The 21,920-nt window shown below is 35.5% G+C and overlaps 1 long non-coding RNA gene across 1 annotated transcript in view; it reads right to left on the bottom strand.

The window, feature by feature from the left end:
- Positions 1 to 15,749: 15,749 nt before the first annotated feature.
- The window catches only part of LOC105860012 (uncharacterized), a 59,512-nt gene continuing 53,341 nt past the window's right edge, over positions 15,750 to 21,920 (bottom strand). Inside the window, exon 3 of the long non-coding RNA XR_012914498.1 lies at positions 15,750 to 21,703. This is a non-coding gene — a long non-coding RNA (uncharacterized LOC105860012). The remainder of the gene's footprint in view (positions 21,704 to 21,920) is intronic.

Raw genomic sequence — 21,920 nt, 5'->3', positions numbered from 1 at the left:
ATCTTTCCATTCTTTTCTTTTTTCTTTTTGCTTTGATTGTGTTAATATTGAAAAAATTTCCACCATTTCAAGGTTAATCTTCAACTACCTTTATTCTAGGAAATTTTTACAAATTATATTTAATTCCTTAATGTACTTAAATAAATCTTGTGAGATTATGTGAGGTTCCAGATAAGATTTCATTTCTTTCTCATTTAGCTAATATTCACAATACTTTTCTACCAGAACAATTCATCTACTGAACATTTTAAGACATTTTATTCAAGATGCACTGAAGGATTTCAAAATGTGATTCGATTTTTACAAATATTTTATTTTTCAAATACTGTGGAGAAAATATTGAACAGATGGCAGGCTGGTGGTTGATAGAGAATTAGTTAGGAGACTAATGGAAGAGTAGGAGTAAAAATTATTTATTTCTGAACTAAGGTAGTAGAAGTACACAGAAAACTTGGAAACTTAGCAAGATGATAGAAGTGAGCATCTTTAAGATTTTGTGATTATATGTGCAGGAAAAACTAGAACTCAAGAAGCCGGAGTATGAGATGGCTTCAAGATTTATGGCTTTTGTTGCTAAGTAAATCAAGGATGTCATCACCTGGGAAAAGCTGACGAATCAGCTGCTGTCATGGATACGTTTGGGTCTATGGAAGAGCAGGAGACAGATATTTAGTTTTGGGATATCTATCCTGGAGATAAAGACTTGAGTCATCAGCAGCATCTAAGCCGATGTAAACATCATTCATGTGCCTGAGATTCCTTCAAAGATCATAAGGTCTGAGAAGACATAAAAGCCAAAAAGCCAAGGATGTGTCTCACAAGAATACTAGCATTGCAAGATTAAGCAGATTAAGAAGTGCTCTTTAAAGAAAAAGAAAAAGACGTCACTTTCACAAAAACAGAAATCCAAATCAGAGTAGGGTCACAAAAGTCAGCGGAGAACGGAGTTTAGCAAGAAGTGGGCGGTACTGCCAGAGACCGAGGGGAGTTCAAAGAGGATAGCTGGCAGCAAAGCGCGACCAGCGTCTGGCAGCGTGGAGCTCACTGGCGGTTTTTGGTGAAGACCAGCTTCTGTGAAATGATGCCCTGCGCAAGTGGGGAAGAGGGACGGTCGAACAGAAGCAGCCAGATCACAGCTATCTGAGGTGAAACGGGAAAGCAACAAATATAGACAGTGCTGCAGGAGTCCACACAGTGTTTCCACGATCTTAGAGTTTAAAGAGAAGGAGAGAAGTGGGGTAAGCAGCTAGAGGATGAGGCAAGTACAGAAAAGATTTTTCTTAGATTTCTTTTGTTTTCTGTTTGAGAAGAGAGAAAGCTGAACCTTGTTACCTATGACATAGAAAGAGCCGCATGGGGGAAGGGAGAGGACATGGCGGGGCAGGCGGGGATGCCTGAGGGGCAGCAGTCTGCACACTCGTGGGCTGTAAACAAGAGGGCGGAGGGAGCAGTGGTCAGAAGGACCAAGGCTTCCCAATGAGTGCAAGTCAGTTCACCTGTGGAAAGGGGCGAGGGGCAGCCGAGGAAGGAGGTCAACACCTGGGCTGACTACTAGGGAGGGGACGTCTGCAGTGGGAGCTGAAGGTCGATGGGATTGGAAAGGTCAAGGAACAGAAGAAAGGACAATGTATGTGATGAATTTTTCTCAATGCACATTGAAGCCTTCCAGGTACTCCCAACATAAACGTTCTAGAAATATCTTATTACTATATATATGATAATATAACTGCCGTTATCATTACAAATGGAAAACTTAAAACCGATGTGACCCAATTCAATTATAAATGGTCCCTATAAAAATAGAGAGCCAAACTACGAAAAACAATGATATATCTATATAATAGCCTTTTACTTAAAAGTCAGATGAATAAAAATGAGGCAATTAATGTGCCATGGTTATAAATCCAACAATGCAGATCAGGTTTGGGGAAGGAGAAACACGAATAAAGTGGGCAAAATTTTAATTTAAAGTTGAAACTTAATTAGGAAAATCATTCTACTATATGACTATAATAGTTACATAGTTATTTGTGTATATTTTCTTCCTTCCTTGGCAAATTCCACAGTGAGAGAAAACATTGTTTCAGTGAATCCTCACCCAGAGAAGCAGAGAGAGAACATTGACTGGTGTTTATATCCTAATTTGGCTAGTAAATCTAACAAAAAGTGTAGAGGATGGATGTTTTTTAAGTGTTACTGTGATTGTTGCAAAACTGTGAGTGCCAATGGTGTGGGTGCTGACATCCTCCTTCAAATCTTCCTTCCTCCCACGGCAGGAAGCTGTGCTAACCCAGACGGTCATGTTATACATTCTACGAACAAAGTAGTTTACCTTCTCTAAAAGAAATTTATAACATGCAGACATGTAGAGAAGTATTATCCGTGTTGAACGTCGTGCCTTTTTCATGGAAATCTGATTACATAATATAAATTGTATAAATAAACCCGAAGGCTCTGACAAATTGAATCAAAGTAAGAAACAATGTTGCTACTTTGCATCTTTCAAAGATGGGATATCTGTTGATCGTGACAGTAAAAATCGGGGCCACAGTTGCATTCATTGTTCAGTGAGCTTGTCCACACAGCTCAACCCACCGACAGCAATGAATGTTGATTGTGACCTTTTAAAAAATAATCTCTGCACAGGGAAGAGAAGTGTCCTTCTTTGGGTTCCTGTCTTCAGCGAATTCTGAGCGCCATGGAGTAGATGACGGTTAGCCATAGGGTACAATCAACGGTCGATGGTTTTGATTTTAATTCCAAACTCACCGACAGCGTTGAATGTTCACTGAAGCAACCTTGAAACTCAGAATTCTGCTGACTTTACAGTATCTGTAAGTACCTGAAGAGGGTGAGAGACAGAAACAAAAGAGTACCTTTAGTCCCACATTTTTATGCATTTTAAGCCATTTCAAAAGAATAAGAAAGAGAGAAAGAATAACCGTGATTTTTTCCAAGCAAGGGTTTGGCAAACCTCCACATCACATCGTATGAGAGAAAAGGATCTGTTTCATTGATCTGATTCAAAATGCCTATCTTGGCTTAGCTCCAGAGATGGAATTATCTCACTGTTAAAGACAGGGAGAATTTGTTATTCGAAGTAGTTTGAGGTATCAAATCAAAACAATATCTCATAATTTAAATATTGCTATGCTATAGTTGGTAAACCCGATGTATTTCGATTATACAAAAACGAAACAGAATTCTCTTAGATTTCCTCAAACTAAACTAATGCCAATGCTACTCTTTTGTATTGAAATTACATATTTAATACATTTCATCCTAAAATTGAGTTTTAAAATTAGTATCATATCCTGAGAATATTCTTATTTAGAAAATACTGAACAAATTATAAATGGAGAAACCAGCTCAATCCATTTCTCTTACTTTATGGCACTAAGATTTTATTAATCTGTGAAGGGTAAATGTGATCTATATAAACTACAAAACCATTCATTTCCAATTGTTTTGAACAGATTTGTAACTCTTAATACCTTTGTATGGGTGGATAGATGGGAAATTCTTCCCATATGCCTTTTTTCTAAGAGTGTTTTATGATTAACACTTACTTGTAAATTATATTGAATTCTATTGAATTTATTTTTAGAACCATCTTCAATAATTTTCTATCAACAACTAAAACAAAAGTCACTTTGGATGCATCAGAAGCAGGATAGAAATTCACTATTTAATCTGCTTAACCTGCATCCAACATGGTTATACAGTAATAATTGGTGGATAAAACAAATCACAATAATTTGGAATATTCCTTTGAAAGTAACCATGGTCTATTTAAGCCAAGGCAATTGTTTCTGAAATATTAGTGAAATATGTACCTCAAACTTTTACACACTCTGATATTTACTCACTTAGAATATTTTAAAGCCAGTAATTGTTTAATGCCTTCTGAAAAGATTTTTTACATGGAAACTTTTTCTAACACACTTTTCTTTTGGGGGTGGTGAAAAACAGGATTACTGATCTACTGGAAGTATGTTTTGAGGTGAAAAATAGGCATAGAATATAAAACAGTGATTAATCTGACTTTTGCTGTGTTTAATTCTTTTGAAATAAGCAGATTTTCCCCACAGAACAACATGCTTTACAAGAATGCTTTATCAGTTGGCATTTCTGTGTTGCTGCCGGAAGGAATATTACCCTGGGACTGAGGACCCATTTGTTTGCATTATCAATTTCAGCGGAAGGCATATCACTCCTGCTCTGCTGCTTGCCCATTGTGTTATTAGTGTCAGGTCAATATGCAACCATTGTCAATCATGCCTCTTCATCTCTTGCTTCATCTGCTAACATTTGTATACCAGGGATGCTGTGATAAAAGACTCTAAACCGTGTGTTTTGTCTTAATACAAAATACGCATTTGGCCTATCAATAAGCACAGCTCTAGTCAGTTGCAATTAATTGCAATGCACAACTATGTTATTTTTTGTTTTCTAAGGTATTCTCCTAGAAGTCCTTCGCAGAATACAATTAACTTAAACCTAAAATTCTTGAATTTTTAAAATTAAAACGTGCAATATATTAACTTAAATGTTAAAATCCTTAAAAATCTTACAATAATTTGATTATAACAATAGAAATTACATTAGATGTCTTGCCATTTACACATAAAATAGCAGTAGTAAATACAGTCATTAAATTTTCTTCTTTCCCTGCACTAAATTAGATGCATGTTTCACATAGACATAGTTTGTTGAAAATTAAACCTCACCTCTGAACAGTTTAAATTTCCCACAATGGAAAATAGGATCTCTGTGTGTTTACCTGCACTTATCCTAGTGTCAGAGAAGAGAATAAACTTCAGGGCTCTGTATTCTGAATTATTTTTGTCCCATTCAGAAAACTTGTTCTACTTGGTGGTTCAACTTAGTTTTTTTGCTACTTCATGTGAGCTTTCAATCACTGTCTTATATTTTCTAACCCTATATATTCTATATTTTTATAACTCAATACTTAGCTATAAATCCTTTATTTTTAACATATTGAGATTTCATAGTACTGAGACTTTGCATTTTCTGTAAGAAAGTGTGCAGAGTTTTATTTTAGAACACACTGTTCATAATTCCAGAATTCTAAACTGGTGGTCGCAATCTGCATTCTTGAATAATTTTCCTTGTATGAAAAGAGCCACAAGCAATAGGTGATTTACGGATGAATCTCCTTCTATCCCCTTTTCCCTAATTTTGGAGGGTCGTGCGGGCAGGAGAAAACAAACCTGCGCCCAGACCAGATTTATCGTAGCTTTTATTTCTCATCCTTAGGCGTGTGGGAGCATTAAGTATTTTCAGTGTTGCTTAAGATTAGTAGGTCATAAATAAACCAAAGCAACTTCTTTGCTTTGAGCAAGAGGGTCACGGAATACATGAAATGCCACTTTTAAACCAAAGCAAACCCTAACTCGAATTGACAGAGACACATGAAAAGTAGTGCAATGTGCCTCCGTAAAAAGCCATGGGGACTTGGGGTGCTGAAGTTGTCTGTTTTAGGAATAGATTATATATCGTGTTTGACGATCTGTGTTTAATTTAAGTGACTTCCCCTGCCAGCCCTTCCAGAGGGCGAGCGTGTGAAACAGAGCGTCTCCACGTCAGGCCCCGTCCTCCCCGCCTGGCGCCGTGACCCAGATTGAGTGGGCGCTGATGGGGCAGAGGAGGCGAGGGCCTTCGCTGCTGCCACGTGCATTTCGTCCTTAACTCTGGTTATTTGAAAATTCGAGGAGCAGCACGTATCTACAGATTTATAGTTTAATCAGTTTTATTTTCTGTCCACAGAAGTCAATCTATTCAAAACATAAGAAGTGGAAAAAAAAAATATTACATTAAAAAAAAATGCCATTGCTTCTCCTTGCTCCTCCAAAGGAAATAACACTATCTCTGAAACCCATCATAAATAAAATTTATGGAGGAGGAGAAGGAACAGGGGGAGGAGGTCACTAGTATTTGGGGGTCCCAAGACCCCTTTCTGACATCTATTTCCATTTTCTTTGAAGATTGCTTCCTCTGCTCAGAAGATAGAATCTCGTGAAATGTTTCAACATTAGCACTTTTACCTTCCCAGTTACACGGTGAAAGGGCTCGTTCCAGAAATGCTCATTCTGGGTAATTATAATCGTAATTATTGGTGCTTCTGGCTCCTTCAATAGAAAGAGCAAAAGCAGGAAAGAGGTCAGAGACTGATTAAATGCAGTCGAGAGCCAAGTTGAGCACTTGGACATGGTTCTCCACTGAGAAAGAAGAAAAATCAGGGCAAGGCATCAAAGCTTGGCTCAGAAGAGACGTCTTTTACTCCTGAAATCCTGGCACCCTGGAGGGGACTATAATTTTGTTTTCCAATAGCTTTGTAATTGCTGATAGCCCTTACTCCTGTTGACAGCAAAGAGCCTGAGAAGTTTCTGTTTCTCCTTCCCAGAAAACTGTGGGAATGATTCTACATGACTCACTTTTTTTTTCCCTTTACATTACTCAGTTTGTAAAACGCCCTATGAATTTGCTTTGGAGAAGGAAAGAATTTCCAGCACAGCCTTTGCACTATTTGGCAAGGTTACCAGAGATTTAAAATAATTAATTTATTTAAAATATACATATGAGCTGGATATACAAGGTGGAAACCCACCTTGTATATTTGTTACAAAATAGGCTATGAGTGATTTAAAAATATTTTCCACAGAAAAATCCATCCAATTGATGCATATTGACCACTGAAAACTTGAAAAGCACCTTTAAGCTCTGAACAGAGTTAGAAATCTACTGACTACTCATCTTTGTGGTTTGTTTTTGTAAGCATTCACAGACAAAAGTATTTGTTGTTTAAAAATTGTATATAAGCTCAAATATTTATAAAGTTTAATCTAATAGAAAAAGTTAAAAAAGAACCATCAGAATTCCAACATGAATTTCACTTTTAACAATGACTTATTAATTACTGATAGTGATATTAACTGTTGATTCCTTTGCTTATTTTACTTTAATTCAATTAACAACTTATTATTATATGTTGGATTAAAGCATTTTTTTTCAGTAGAGAGTGTATACATACAAACTATCTCTGTATGTGTTTTCTATGCATATGAATTGCAGCGAATTAAAAGGTGTACTTTATTGGGCATCGTAATGTAATAACTAAAGAAAGAGCAATAGAACTAAGTCAGTGAACCCAGGATCTGCCACTCATGGGCTTCATTACTGAACCACTATGAATTTTACTTTCCTGGATAAAATCTGGATATACTTTGACTAGTGTTTAAATATTGTTGTATTTTTTAAAATGTATCAATCTTCACATTTTTTATTATCATTACCTATGCTAGCTCAATACATTACTGAATAATCCTTTATCATAGATATTCTGTAAGGGATAGCATGACACTCATTATTTAAGGGGCAATAGTTACATCTAGGTCTCCTATGATTCCAGTGCTGCTTCCCTCCAAAAACACCTGTTTTTCCACTTTTAAAATGAAATAATAAAAAAAAGGATTAAGTTGTTTTGCTAACTAGCCTCAAGATATATCAATTTTTTTCTTAATGCACAATAACATTCCCAGTAAGATGCAGCACTCTGCTGCGTGGCTTTCTTACCTGGTAGGTGGTAGTGACTGACAGGCAGGAAGAGCTCTTCCAAGACACGTAGCTCTAGAGAGGACTGATGTGTACTTAAAAGTTATAATTAATCTTAAACTCTCCTAAAGTTAGGAACCGTTGATTAACCTAATGCATCCCTGTCTTAACCTTCAACACTAATACAGAGTATGATGGCTACAGTGTATTCAGGATAATTATTTCTGATCACCTTTCAAAACAATTTCTTGTCCTTGAGTTTATGCCACAAGCAATCTTCAATCAAACCAGTATGCTTTGGACTCTACATAGAATTAGACCAGTGTTTAAATATTGTTTTATGTTCATAAATTTATGAATCTTCATGTTTTTTAGTATTTTGAGGTTTATTTATTGGAAAACTATTTGTGTTTGTTTTGAAATGTAGGTTTCTTCCTGGAGAAAAAAAAAAGATGATGACAAAAACAATATATATATTACTACATTTTCCAAAACCCTTGAACTTACTGTAGATAAGTTATATTGGTCTGTCGAAACTATTTTTTATGAATAATGAATCATTTAAAGAATGAATTTACAATACAGTTTTTTTTGATAAAAATTTTTTTTTGATAGCAAAAGGCACAATGATGGCGTGAGATTTAGAGTGAACTGATTATAATGAACAATTTGTGTTCATTATAAGCTAGAATTTTCTTTTTCATAGTGAAGATCCATCTTGTCAATAGTATAACCCCATGACTTCCACAAACTGTGCCAATGCCACGGTGAGCAGTGTTTATTTTTAGCAAAGAAATAGAGTGCCCTTGATCCAAGACTTCGTACTAATGGTTGATTAATCCCTCAGTTTGGAAAGGATAGACATGCTAACTGCTATTCAAAATAATCTAAAATTAATCCCAAGTAAACTACTACGATATCAGTAACAAAATTTGTCTCATTGTGTTATTATTAATAATGTAAATTAATATTGGAAAATTAAGAGTAATATGTGTGTCAGAGTAAATAAGCATTTTTCTGAGAAAATATTTTTTTCTGGGAAAACATTGACATAATGGGACTTCAATATGAAAAGACAAAGGCACCTTGCTTATAAAAACTGTTAAAATTTGCCAGGGGGTGGGGGACCCCAAATGCATAATTAAAAACAAACAAACAAAATATATGCTAGGCTTTTTTATTTTTCAGGTGAAACAACACAATACTATTTTAATATTTTATCATGCTACATTATAAGATGACTGCTTATAATTGTATTTTTAGAATATTGATAACATCTTTCAGATTTTCTATGTTCCATTCAAAATTCAGTCTATAATGTAGAGTCTCCCAAGCTTTTTGACTGCATTCCTTATTATGTTGTTAGAATACCTTACTATTTTTGGAAGATATTGTGATGTATTCCTGGCTTCATAAATTATACAAGCATCTGTTCTTTCAATCAACAGGACACCAAATGTTTTTTACATCAATCTGTGTGAAACAATGTATATAATACTATTTTATTTCCCACGAGCTTTTAGTAAGCACTGACTTTGTAGTAAAAAAAAAAAAGTTTGAGTAATTAAGATGGTGGAAGAAGGATGAAAAATAGTAAGCAAAAATGTATTACAAAAATCCCTGGGAATTTTTAAAGAAGAATTTATGATATAAAACTAGTTGCAAAGCCTTTTGGGGTTCTACACTACATAGTAATTTTTAAACCAATTAGCAGAACCTGACAAATTTTAAGTACAAAGCTGCATCTCTATTAAAAGGTAATTTCTTATGACTTTAATATTATATAAAATTTGGAAAATATGAAAATTTATAAAATTTTAATACTGAATTCTGTATACATTACATGGATTGTAGTTTGTGTCACCAAAATTGCCTTTATAAGAATTTTTCTTCTAAGGATGAATAATCTAAATAGACTTGGACATGCAAGAAGAGCTTCTAAACCCTCCCTGATGTAACCAGCATGTTACTGTGCTCTCTCCACGGGTGACTTGTGGGCTGAGAAAGGATTACAGCCAAAAGCCAAGACTACGTAACAGTTAAATATTTTATTTCTCAATAAATCCTATGAAAATGAAATACCTTGGCTTAAGTTACTCATCAGATATGTACCATTATGACATGTTTGGATTAATTGTTTAAAGAATTTGTGCATTGATTTTCAACTCAATGAATTTAGATTTATGCATTGATAAATGATCTCTTCTAGTCCTGAAATTCTGTAATTTTTATACTTTCTATTCTATTTTTTATTCTCCTAAGATAAAGAGAATAATTCTAGAGAGTTTAATTACTATTTCTTCTATTCTACATTTTAAAAGAACAAACAGGCAAAAATCCAATATTTAGTTAACAATTCATAGTACTTTTTCCTTTTAAAAATATTAATAGATCAGTTTATTCCTTGAACAATAGGATCATGTGATCACTTGATTCACTGAAATCATAATTAAGGAAAGAAAAGACAAAAGACTTCATTCAAAGATTACCGTATGTTTCTACCAAAGTAAAGATGTTCCTTATTAAATGTGTAGCAATAATCCAGATATTTTAGCAGTTTTAAACTATTCATTACATTTTTTACAACTTTTTCTTCTCCAAAAACGTTACTTGAGAATTCTTTGTTAAAATGTTTCTATACATAGATAGTCAAAGAGAAATAAACGAGAAAGTGATTTTAAGTAAGAAAGTTTTCCTCCATCCAATTTTCAAATCTTCACTATTGGGCTGCTTTCCTTTTACTTTTACATATTTACAGAAAATTAAATGACTTAAATTTTCAAAAAGTGCCACATGATAAACGACAGTCTATCGGAGATAAAGGTAAATCATCTTTGACATGTTTAGGTAAGTATGGAAAACCGTGATTTGACTTAAGTGATCTTTATGAATTTATTACCTACAACCCTGAAATTCCGACCCCCTCCCACCACCATTAGTCCAGCCAAAAAACACCTAGTTTCTTGTAAAGATGATAAAATTGTGTCATACTTTTTAAAAGTATTCTTTTTGGACTAGCACCCTCTTCTCCTGTGTTGGTCATAAATGATTATTGGAAGTTAATGCAGAGGAAAACTGATACAATGACTCATTTGCAGAACTGTTTTCAACAATTTATTTACCATTAATAATACAGTGGCTTTATAGTTTATATTTTTTTTAATCAGTGAGAGTATTATCCAGATAATCTTATATCAAAATCAATTTAGGTGCTTATTTTAACATCTCTTCTGAAACTCCAATTAAATATACTAATCTTCCCAGTTTCCTGTCTTAAAACTAAGTTTTTAGTGTTGCCTGAAAGCTTTAAACAGCTGCAGCATTCCAACCATGAAGCTAATGCTTCTTAGTGATGAATGGATTATACACATGCAAATATAGTTAAGTTTCTTCTGCTAAAAGGTCTATAAATGCATAGATTTTTAAAAATAAGCTTAGTTGTCAAAAACTTTCAGACATAAAAATACAAATATGCCCATAAGTGCCTTAAATACTTTATGGAAAAAGTGATGATTACTGTATAAATAAACAAACACATCATGCAGCCATAAGATGAAGACAGAAATATTTATTCTATGAAAATATTGAATTACGTACTCAAATTGGCACAGAGACTAAAAATATTGAATAATTTGGGACAAGCCATCAGATAGGGACAGAATTCTGTGGTTACTCTCCATGTCGTTTATATCTTTCTATGTCTATAATGTATTAGCTTCTATTCTTAACACTTTTTTGTCTCTTAATTATTAACTAAGGATCTTTCTTTTCCAATATTGTACAAGAATACAATATTAATCATGTTCCATATTTGTATCCTGAGACTTATGTCCACTTGCTATTTCCTGACTTTTAAAATGAGGGGAGAATGGGATAGTGTAATAAATTAAGGACAAATGCACCAAGAGGATATAGAATTCTAGTTTCAGTACCAGTATAGTTTTCTCTGCGAAATATTTTCTAAAAATGAACAAAAGTTACACCAATAATTTTATCAAAGTTTCTCTTTTTTGGTCTGTCTCCTCAGCAGACAGTGAGATCCATGGACTCAGAGAATATTCCTTAGTCATCTGTAGATCCTGAATACCTAACGTGTTTTCTGGAATACAGTAAGTGCTCATATGTGCTTGTTGCCTCTTCCTTGATTCCCTAGTACATATCAGTGTCTAGCTTTTCAATCAGACTCAGTCTGTTTCTCCTCTACTCCCCAATTACCTGACTCCATTTGGGGCACCATGTGTCTGACTGTACTAGAATCTAAAATCTGAGTCACAAACCTAATCATCTTCAAAGGTTCAAACAGAAAAGTTTAAACAGGTTTGATGCTCATCAGAGAACTCAGCCACCTCCAGAATCATTGAAATATAGCAACTCATAGGACCAAATTTCAGACAAATAATGCTGTCTTGTTCTTCAGAAAAAGTACCTTACTAAATTAAGAATTTTACTCTTTTGTGCAAAAGGACCATGTATTTCCTTCTAATGATAAAAGCAAAATTATCATATTTTAAAATTTGAATTTTTAAACTTTTATTGTCCTTAAAATACTCTCAAAGAGACTGTATGCTTCTTCCAATAATATTTTCATATTTTAAAACATTTCTATATTATCTCTGTTGATTAAGACATGTAAAGTACAATAATTTCGGGCCCATGCAAAACAATATTCATTAACTGTTTCTAGTTTTATTTAGTGAAAAAAGGCTCGTAGGAACAGCAGAAAAGGCAGTAAAATGCTCTTGTTAGACCTCCTTAGAATGAATTTATCTACTTCTGTTCTTACTCTAACATGTCTTTGGTAGTGAGTTTCACCTCTACCCAGGTATCCAAATATCTTAACCACATACTACTTTCTTATTGAGGTACATTTTGGTAAAAAATTATTTTCTTGTCTCATTACTTTTTTAGTATGCTCTCTAGCAGGGTGCTTAGGACTAGATATCCAGCTACTCTGGGTCTATTCACTGAAATGACCTTCCCTGGCACTTCATTTAGCACAGATGAAAATCAGTCTGAGTTTTTATAATTCTTGTGAACCAATCTGATCAGCTATTTCATGCACTAAGCTTTGCAACAATACGATTTTTTCAGCTATTCTTGGAAATGAAATCAGTCTCAAAGGATGCAGAGTTAGTTGTCTTTGAGTGCCTTTAAAGAGTGGGATTAAAAAATAAGTGGGATTGGACTTAAAGACAATTAAAAAAACCTTGTGATTGGTGGAAGACTCCTTGGCTTATGGTGGCATCTTTCAAGGCAGTTAACTCTGAGGGGCAAATGGTGCACAGATGTATGTGCTATAGGGATATGTTTATCAAAAGTTCAGTCACATTAACGGAGGGAGGAAAGGAAGGGAAAAAAGATGGAAGGAAGGGAGGGAGGGAGGAAGGGGAGAGAGAGAGAAAGAAAGAAAGAGAAAGAGAAGGAGAAAGAGAAAGACTAAGAGAAAGGAAGGTAGGAAGAGAGGGAAGGAAAGAAGAAAGAAATATTGATATTTGTAAAAGAACTCAGCAAATTGAAAATTTGTTCCACAGCCTCTTAAAAAAAAACACTCAAAGACTTCTTTACTAATAGTTAAGATGCTGCCAATTATAATGTTCTTAAGAGAAAATGTTCTAGCATTCTTGAATTTTTTAATTGAAATAATGACTAGAAGATATTTTCCCCAAAAGATACTATTAGAAAGAGCATTAAAAATAACAGAAAATAATTTATTTTAGAGTCTTCTTTTTCCAACATTTCTTTTGCTTTTATTAAATTCAGTGTATATCAATGTCTAAAAGTTGATAATCATTCTATTGCCATGTGATATCTTGTTTTGAGACACCTATTTATACTGCAATCTGTGGCTGTCATATTGTGCCTAAAATTGCTCATCTTAATGCTGTATTAGATTTTTCCTTATTGTTCAAAAGAAGAAACTCTGACCAGTAAACAACAAATAGAATTATATAGTCACCTAAAAGGCTAAGCAGCCTCCAAATATTTATAGTTTCAAACCTATTGACTGATTTGAACAATCCTATTAGTTTCTCCCCATACCTAATACTTAACTACAGGGAAGGCATATTTTTCATAATGAGATTTACAGAAAAATCCTGTCATTCTGGAGAGAGCACTATAAAAAATATTATGCTTCAGTCTATTTTTAGTTTTTATTTTGGGGCAAAAAAAAAAAGATTTTTGGCAATAGCATTTCAAACTCCCCTCTTTTTTTTTTTTTCATTTTCAGGATAACAAAAATCACTTAATAAATGGAGGTTTTTAACCTAAATATTTATTTAAAAATATTTTTTTCACATTTGCAATTCTACGTTCTGCCCAGTTTTGTTAAGACCTTCCAAATGATACAAAAGTTTGCAAATATATAATGATTTAAAAGCCACCACAAAAGCACACCATTCTGTGGACCAAAACTACAATACTGGATCTGTAATGAACAAAGTTAGCTTTATGAAATATCGTTCAGTAAGTACTTTTTTAAGTTATCATGGTTTTTTCATACTATAATGAAAACATTTGAGGGCATTCAGGGAAATATTATCATTTCTTTTGGATAAAAATATTATAATCAAAAAGCTAAAAACATCTATTGGAGAGAAAGATACCAACAATTAAGCTCTCATTTCTATTATGGAAAATAGCTTACGGCATACTGTGGAGGCAAAGGCCAGGGGCTCGATTTTCTTCTGCCTTTAAATATAACTTTTGACTTTTGCTAAAGCTAACACTATAATGAAAGTACAATTTTTGCAAGCCTCTATGGTTACCAAAGATATCTTATTGGAATGGACAGTAAAAATTTAAAATTAGATGTACATCCATCATCACAAATTTGGAATAACTTGGGTGAAATAATGGAATTAAAATATACATAGCATACTGAGAAATTCAAAACAGATGTCTCCTAAAATTCAGTATATTTACATGCTTTTAAATAGCATATCTTTCCAAAATATGACATTTCTTATTTAGGATAATTTGTGTGAAACTATGGGATAATAGGGCTGGAAGAGGGAGAATACATTTTATTCAAAGTGCTACATTTGATAAAACTACATAAGATGGAGTCTTTACAATTATCCCAAGTGTGACAGAATGTTTCTATTTGAAGGAATATATGAGTGAATCAAGTTTAATGATTTGCTTTAAGCTGACTTATTTTAATACTTCTGCACATGTACTATAGTATATTTGCTCAGCCTTTATTCTTTGGTTCTTATATTTTTAAAGATTTCAGAGACTAGTACATGAAAATATACACCAGGGCTGTTTTTAAGTATTTTTTTTTTTTTATCTGAAGGAATAAGGCTGAATTTGGAGGCTGCATCAATCATCTAACTTCATGGCTTTATAGTTTGATTTAGAATTCTCAGCAGAGTTTGTTCAGATAGTTGTTATAAACCTTGGAAACATAAAGTCTTCAGGAATCTAAAGTTCAACTTTCCAAGTAGGAACAACCCATTTTTTCCTTAGCTTTAGAAGCAAACATGGCAACCAAATGCTCCACTTCTATTGCTAATTTAGAAATTGCACACCAAAGCCCCAAATACAAATAAATAAAATATTTTTCTGTCATTGCAACTTCCATGTAATGCTACCCTTGCTTCAATTTTTCTTAGTAAAATGAAACAAGAAAGAAAGAGAGAGAGAGAAAGGGAGGGAGGGAGGAAGGGATGGGTGGGAGGGGGAGGATGAGGGAGGGAAGGAAGGAAGGAGAGAGAGAGAAAGAAGGAGAGTGAGAGGAAAGAGAGTGAGGGAGGAAAGGAAGGGAAAAAAGGATGGAAGGAATAAAAGAAGGAAGGAAGGGATGGAGGGAGGAAGGGGGGAGAGGGAGAAAGAAAGAGAAGGAGAAAGAGAAAGACTAAGAAAAAGGAAGGAAAGAAGAGAGAGAGGGAGGGTGGGAGGAAAGGGGAAGAAGGGAGAGACCAAAGGAAGAGAAAGAAGGAAGGAAGAAAAGAAAGGAGGGAGGAAGGAAGGAATGGAGGAAGGAGAAAGAGAAAGAAAGAGAGAGAAAGGAATGAAGGAAAGAAGGGAAATAGGGAGGGTGGAAGGCTGGAAGGAAGGAGAAAGGGAGAGAGAAAGAAAGAGAGAGAAAGGAAGGAAAGAAGACAGGGAGGGAGGAAGGAAAGGAGGGAGGGCGGGCGGGAGGGAAGCAGAAGGTTTCTGAACGGGCGTGGAGCCACCATGACAGATGGCCATGGTTACAGGCAGCAGGGAGAAGCCCGTACACATCGAGGGACATGAGGGATGAAGGGAGACTGATTTGGAACCACCTGAACCACCTTTATCTTTCCTGAGATTCATTTCCTGCATTAGTCGAGAGAATATTTACCAGTGAATGGAGATGCAGTTATTGAATGGAATCTTTCTTTTGTTCTTTGATTTCAACAATGGCCCTTTTTGAGTTTCTATACCTGAGCTGAGTTAGAATCAACTCTTTTGCATTATTCCTATACTCTTACAGAGTTTTATATTTGGACAGTTAGATAGTAAATAGATGCCCAATCAGCTAACAGGTTGCATTTATAGTCAAATACATACTATTCAACAGCAGCTTTATTTTAAGAAAACAGGAAACAAACAAACAAAAATCTTTTAAAATTGCTTCTTTTTGTTTTCTTTTGTGAAACTGAAAATTATACAAGTCTATGTTTTAATTTCATAGAATGTCAACATGAGGGGTAGATACCTAATAAAGGCTGTGCTATACTTTAGGCACGGCTTTGATTATAGATTATTAGCTGAAAATGAGTATAAATTTGGATTTTTTTCTCATTTAGTTAAAAACACAAATATACACACTGTCTGATAAAAGGAAATCTTAAGAAGTAACTCTAAAATAATAATTATCTCATCAAGTAATGGTGAAAAATTATTCAAACTAATTCTATTCATTTTATTATAAAACATATTCTACCTAAGATGATACTTCCTATCACAATATATTAGTACTCAAATTTCTAGTTGTTTTTTTTTTTTTGGATTTTCACCACTCAATCTAATTGAGTCACTTTATTTTGTAAAAGAGGAAATGATGACTTAGAAAATGTAAGTGACTTGCCTGAAATACTATAAAAATGTAAAGACAGAGCAAGGAGTTAGTGCGTGATCAGGGGTCTTGTCAAATAACCATTTCCTCCTCTGTCAGGTGCTCGGGGAATGTCGTGGGTCGAGCTGAAAGTCTCTTCCCAACACTTAAGACTGTAATTATTGCTCTGTTGTTCTATTTTTTTATTCATTTTATGAGTTTGTTTTTATTTTGCTTCAGTTCAGAGATAATACCTAGAGTTTTATAATATTTCATTGCAACAATGTAACGATACATGACAATATACACACCATGTTTCATGACAATACATACTTACTGCCCTAATTATTTTTCTCTCTTTCATTTTTTTTGTTTTTTTAACAAATCCATTCAGGAGTCTAAAATTCCTAGGTCTGTAAGATCAGTGTCATACTAGCACACAGGGAAAGCGAACATCTCCACCCAGCCCTTCCCTCCCATCCCCCACAGAGCCACCGGCAAATACATTTGATCTAAAAATGTCATAAAACATAAATGTCCAATCATTTTTTTTCTGAAGAGCAAGAATGCTTAATAGATTTTTTCTTTGTTATTTTTCTCTGGGACAATGTATTGAAAGCTTTATACTTTGCAATTTAAAAAGCTTATTAACTCTTAAATCTCTGGCTATTTTTCTTCCTTCCTCCTCTTTCCTTCTTCTTCTTCAAAGAAATAGCTTATTTTTCAATATTTGAAATGGATGAGGGCAAAACAAGATGTGGCTATAGAAGAAAGATTTACCTGTAGAAATATACGTCAGATCTTAAAATTGCATTTTTTCAGTATCTTCCCGTTATTGAATTGATACCCTAAACAAATGTAACAAAGTTCAGGTTCTGTTGGATTTATGTGAGAAGATACTTAACATATTTTGAACAGGGCCTGGCCCCCTGTCCACATCTGCGCCAGAGTGCGGGCCCTGTGCTTGCCACTGCAATGAAAGAATCATTCTATTTTGTTATCTTTTGATGAGACGATTTAGGCCATAGATTTCTCTGAAATAAATGAAGTTCTAGGTGACAAGTAGGGTTTTTTTGTTTGTTTGTTGGTTGGTTGGTTTATATGTTTTCTTTTTTAAATGCACAATTCCTTGTAATTTCCCTGTATCACCATATGAAGTAAAAGGAAAATAATTAGAAAAGTTGAGATAGAATACATTTTTTTCTTTCTAGGTGAAGAATAAGCCAAGGTAGGAGCCATTTCCCATGCATAGGAAGCACAGAACAGCCACACTGGAGCAGGAGAACTGGCAGCAATTGCAGGATGGCAGCCGCTGGCCCTGTTTGTTGCTTTTAATTAGCCGGGAGGCCTGGGCTGGCGTGCTCGTCCGCCAGGGTGCTTTAGCTTCAGGCTTCTGTGCCTTGGGAGGAAGCAGAATCAGGGCCCCTGGGCACAGCACTCGGCACGGTGCTGGGATTTTAGAAAGCAGGTGTAACCCAGAGAGGCGGTCTGGGGTGGGCTTGTTTCTCCTGGGGGATATTCCGAGGGGCTCTCAGCAATTTGCAGTGCTACGGTGACAGTTTTCGGTGACACAGCCAACGGCCAGGGCAAGTCACCTGCACTAGGCTGGGCATTGTCCCCGACCCGCATTGCTCCCAAGGAGGGCTCAGCCCATAGACCAGGGACAGAAAGTCGTCTCGCGGACGCCTGGGTGCAGGAGAGCCTGAAGGGCCATGGTCCGCTGCGCTGGGCATTTGCTGGACACGTGGTCACAGCTGGAAAACACGCGGCCCTCGCGCAGGCCCCAGCGCCTGAATTATAGAGCAGCGATTAATTAGGGCGGCCAAATTTCAAAGTAGTGAAATAATGGACAAGTTTTGGGAACGAATGGGATTAATTTATAATGTGTAAGAGGCAGTCTGCCCAGTCAGTGTGCCCTTTGGACAAGGAAAATAATTAAAAGCCTACATATTCCACCAACGCCGTGTGAATTTTTTTTTCAATCAATTTCTATAACTCTTTTTGGGACTAATGTGCTTTTTAACTTGACAAATAAAATCTATTAAATGTGTTAGATGTTCACTGTTACACAAAGAATTGAACTGAATGATGAAACATAAGCATGGCCTCTCGTTTGAAAACTCCCAGACACATTCTGAGTCTTTTAAGAACACACTTTGCTCTTTCTCTGGCAAGGTTGAAGGGGAGTCCCTCCTGTTACACTGAAATGGTTCTCACCTCAACAGTGAGGTGATCACCTCAACAGTGCCAGGGAATTTGAAAGTTTTCTCTTCGAACATGCCGTTGCATTTATTGAAAATTCCAGAGAATGTGCTGAATGTAGAAAATAAATAATAGAAAACCACAATTGATAAACTATATAATAAAGCACAATCTTTAATATTACCATCCCCTTTCTTGCTTAGAATAGATATAAACATATGACAAATTAAGATTGTGACTATCAACAATAATAGATAATTTCCTCCATGGGGGTATATTTTTAAGAGGTCAAATGACCTGGCTAGAAATGTTGTGATGTGTTTGTGAGATCAAACAGTAGCTTGAAATAAATACATTCTGTGGCAGGAAACTATTGTTATTTCATTGACTGATTATTTCATAAAATTCAGCCATATATTATAAGACTATACTATGAGTGCAGAAAAATTCATAGCACAGATTAGGACTAAAATATTTCAGGTTTCAAGTGGGACTGCTTCGTGTGATAAGCCTTTTTAAAAAATAAGACTATAATCCATCTTTTTCTTAGTCTTTACATACTTTCTTAAGTAAAACTTTCCACAGGTCTCTTTCTAACTTCTATGTGTGTTTTTGTTGTTATCATAAAGCATATGGATAGGGAAGGAAATCGTGTTAATTTCTCTTTTAGTTTTTTCATTGTCCTTATTTGTATCTTATCATTATGAATTGACCTATGGTATATAATAAATAGTTTCCACTGAATACTTGTGCACATGTCTGATATTCTGCCACATGCTCTCTCTTCAATGCCTCTAAACACCTCAATTTGGTAGATAGTCACATTAGGAAATCCAAAGTCCTCACCAGGGCTTACATGAATGATCTGAACTCTTTCTCTCATTCCTTTCCTATCTCTCCTCTCTTCATTCACTTTGCTCCAGTCACAAGTGCTTCCTTGCCATTAGCAGAACCTGCCAAGTATGAATGTGCCTCAGGGCCTTTGCACATGCTGTTTTCTCTGTCTGGAATGCACCGTGACGCATTTTGCTCACTTCATTCATGTCTCTAGTCAACATTTTCCTTCTTAAAGAGGTTTCCCTCACCATGCTATGTAAAACAGCACCCTAGTCACTATCCTTGACCACTTACTCTGTTTTATTTTTGCTTAATTGCAAATATCACCATAGGACCTTAAACTAGATATTAACACAGTCCTTTAGGAAATAGGTAACAAACACCTGCTACATGCCAGGTACTGTTCTCAGATCTTGGGATATAATAGAGAGCAGAATAGAAAAATGTCCCAGCCCTCCTGAAGTTTACATGTTAGTGAGAACAGTGACACATAAACGAGACAAATAAGAAAACATATGTGGTGTGTTGGACAGTAATAAAGACTGATGATGAAAAAATAATAGAGCAGGAAAAGGACTATGAACTGCGAGAAGGGTGGGATTGAAATTTAAAGTAGGTAGCCAGTGAAGACGACTTTTAAATAAGAATTCAAAGGATGAGAGGGAGTGAACTCTTCAAACATGTCTAGGAAGAAAATTCCAGAAAGGCGGAACACACACTAAGGGCTGCAATCAGGAAAAGACTGGTATCATTAGTTAATCTGTCCCTGACCACTAGAATGAAGCAGGGATTTTATTTGTGTGGTTTACTACTGTATCCTTACAGCCAAGAACAGAAATCTCTGAATAAGTATGTTTGAATGCATTAAATAAATTATTCTCAGTTGACAAATGAGAAAATCGAGGCACAACATTTAAATATCCAGGTAGTAAGTAGTGGGTGTAAGATTTGAACCAAAAAAAAAAAAAAAAAATTTAAAAACAATCTAACTGTACAGTCTGTGTTCTAATCACTATTCTCTGCTGCTATAGCAGCTCCCAGTTCTCTATAAAAGTAAGAACACACAATGTGTAGACGCAGTAGCTGAACTGGAAATCAGAAAAGACTATGAACAGAAGGAGAAAAAAAGGAGCTATTCTGGTTACCTGTTTACATTCCCAACTTTCATTTAGACTCAGAAAGGCTAACACATTTTCCAAGGTTAAGTCCGGAGTCGTCTGAATCACAGGCTGTCGTGGTCAGCACTGCAGAGACTGGCAAGAGACCGAGACTTAGTCTTGGCCTGTCCGGTATTACCCTGCGACTTTGGGCAGTCTCCTCTCTCTGTGCCTCAGTTTCCTTAGCTACAAAGTGAAAAGGTCGGGCTAGATAACCCCTAAATATTCCACTGTTTCTCCTGGTATGTTTTCTCTAAGTATTAAGTTCCTGGAAATACTTTGGAAAGTTCTGAACAGTTCTTATCTACTGAGGAGATGAGCAGAAATTATCTCTGAAGAGAAACAGACAGAGGCATTCCAGGAAAAAGGGTTATAAAGAGAAGCCAACTGGGCCTAAAAGTCCATGTGTTAGGGAAAGAGCACATAAGTATTAGACCGATGCGTCTGGAAAACTTACTTAGACGAGAGGAAAGGAGCATGTTTGAAGGTACTATGTTTTCCAGGCTCAGCATATAAAAGATCTTCAACACCGTGGTAAGGAGTTTGGACCCTATTCTGTGGGTGGCAGAAAGAATCCACAGTTTCTGTGCAGTTACCAGAGTTGTATATATTTCATAGATCAGTGACACATCTACAGCATGGGCTACAGTAAAAATTAATCAGTTTCTTATTTTAAAATACTTTCTTTGGCATGAATTCTACAAGGCAAGGCAGAGAAGGAAGAGACAGCGCTTTAAAAAGTTATGGGAATGAGTTGCAAAGATGTAAAAACAACATTCCTCCTTTCTGCTTTCTGACCTGTACAGGATAGACTATAAGGCATGTGCTCCGTGTTCTCATGCGGCTCCTCACACAGTGGCAGGCAGCGTCAGATAGACACCACGGAAACTTCCTTCTCAATCACCTGGCAGTGTATACGGTGTAAGAGTTAAAAGGAAGATTCTAAATTGAATGTGATCAATTTTAGAATTTTTAAGACTGTGTACATCCCATGGCAATTGCAGAAAAGAGTTGTAGGATTTCTGTAAGTACTTGGTTCAGTAGTCAAGAAATTAAAGAACAATAAAAGCTGCTTACAGAGAGCCCCCTGCCCCCCACACATTTATTTTTTCCTTCCCTTC

This window comes from Microcebus murinus, chromosome 23 (assembly GCF_040939455.1).
Source record: "Microcebus murinus isolate Inina chromosome 23, M.murinus_Inina_mat1.0, whole genome shotgun sequence".
NCBI lineage: Eukaryota > Metazoa > Chordata > Mammalia > Primates > Cheirogaleidae > Microcebus > Microcebus murinus.
The sequence above is the reverse complement of the archived record's forward strand: the minus strand, read 5'-3'. Positions and strand labels throughout refer to the sequence as shown.